A 2,178-nucleotide genomic window follows, 5' to 3' on the forward strand; every position below is an offset into this window, starting at 1 on the left:
AAAAAAAAGAGAATTGTGGTTATATATACTTTCTTTAAAAAAAGAGAATTACAATTAAATAAATTTAAATTATTAAAAATATATATTAATAACTTTCTTTAAAAAAAGAGAATTACAATTAAATAAATTTATTAAATTATTAAAAATATATAAATAAGTTTATTAAATTATTAAATATATATATATACAAAATATTTTTGTCTATAATAGGGGTGTTCGCGGTTCGAATTTGGACGGTTTGCGAATCGATTTAGACCCGCCCGCATCTATGCGGTTTGGAAAAAAAATAACTCGCAACCGCCCGCATTGCGGTCTGTACGGATGTGAGGATGGTTTGCAGATTAGACTTTTTTCTTCAAAAATTTATTTTTGAGCCTTATTTTTTTCGACAATGCTACGTAGCACAAATTTTGTGGCTCAAAAGTGGCTCAAATGGCCAAAACGACTTCGTTTTGAGTACAGAACAACATAAAAATAGCTAAAACGACGTCGTTTTGGCCATTTGAGCCACAAAATTTGAGTTACGAGACATTTTCTTATTTTTTTTCTCATTTTGTAAATATTTATTTTGGGCATTTTTCTCTCTATTTTTTAAAATACTCCAGCATTAATAATTAATGAATTAAAAATACAACAAAATCAAGTCATAATGCAAACAAATCATTCAAAATCTTAAATCAAATCATAAACTAATACAAGCATATATTTCAAAATTTTAAACTATAACTTCATATTCATTAACGAATTTAAAATTTCAAATCATACTTCATCCGGGACAAGTTCAGTTATGTAACAATAATAATATGATCAATATTTATTTAGTTTCAGTTGATATAATACTATTAGCAATGTAATGCTAGAGTAAGTTCAAAAAATAAAGAGTGTTTTGTTTTGGACAAAAATATCTAGGTGGGATATAGAAATGAAATCAATAGTTAAGATAAAAAAAATAAAAATAAATAAATAAAGTGTGGGCGGTTTTTTGAGGGTGCGGGTTATGTTGGAACAATCTTCTGTGTAAATAAAATAACTTGAAATAAAATCAAACAAAATAAATAAATAACATACCGGATTTATTTATTGAATCGAATTAAAATTAAGACCAAGTCGAATGTGTGACACTCTGTCCTTAAGACAGATTCGCCCCGGTACGGTGCTTACGGTTGAGTGGCGTCTATCTCCCAGGATACAATGATTTTCACAAATTTGTTGAAGCACTTCAAACAAATTTGTCCGACGAACTAGAACCTTGTGTTCTATAACTCTCTGAAATTTATTCCTAATATTTTATATGAAGAATAATGCACTAAAGGAAAATGGACAGCAAAGAGACAAGAATTTCAGACTGGATTTTTCGGATCAATCAAAAATGGAATGGGACTGCCTTTATATAGGTTTTGTTGGCACCTATTCAATTTGAATAGAAAATGTATGAAGAAGGGACATACCTATTCCTTTAAAATAAAGAGACACCATGAAAGGTTTGCACCATTTCATTCAAATAGAAGTTTGACCCTTCCTTTAAAACAAAAAGACATCATGAAAGGTTACACCATTTCATTCAAAATGGAATCTATTTCAATTCACAACCACCTCTTTATAAATTTTCCAACAATCCCCCACATGAATGAAATTGACAGAGAGAAAATGCAACAACATGATGTAAATACAGAGAGTACAGAAATTGAAAATATTCTGCAAATGATAGGTAGCTTTTGGCTTTGAACCTTCCTTTGTGAGATACTATCGGATTTACTAGCTAACCAGTGAACATGATGTCTTGAACTGTTCAGCCGTTTGTGTAAACCAAGACAATAGAACTCACACAGTATATCTCCAGACACAGTTTAGTTCTCATTATTGTGTTCATTTTGGCCCTGAACAACCTGGTCTTTCATGAGTGCTCTAAAGACTTGTAGCCCTTTACAAATCTTATAGAACCGGCCCAGTTCACACTCACATAGGTGATTCTTATGAAAAGTATCATGCCATACTCCACTAAGTTTACCTAGATATAAGAATCATTAAAAGTATTACTTAACCTAAATCGCTGCAGACATCACTATTTCATCAAATAAATGGTTAGGAGATAAACTTCCCAGTGATCCTTCTGAGTCATTCACAACTCGGTTGTCCCTTTAAACTTAAATCTTGGGATCTCCAGTCAACTAGGTTGGG

This window comes from Camellia sinensis, chromosome 8, assembly GCF_055761805.1.
Source record: "Camellia sinensis isolate YWXY chromosome 8, ASM5576180v1, whole genome shotgun sequence".
NCBI lineage: Eukaryota > Viridiplantae > Streptophyta > Magnoliopsida > Ericales > Theaceae > Camellia > Camellia sinensis.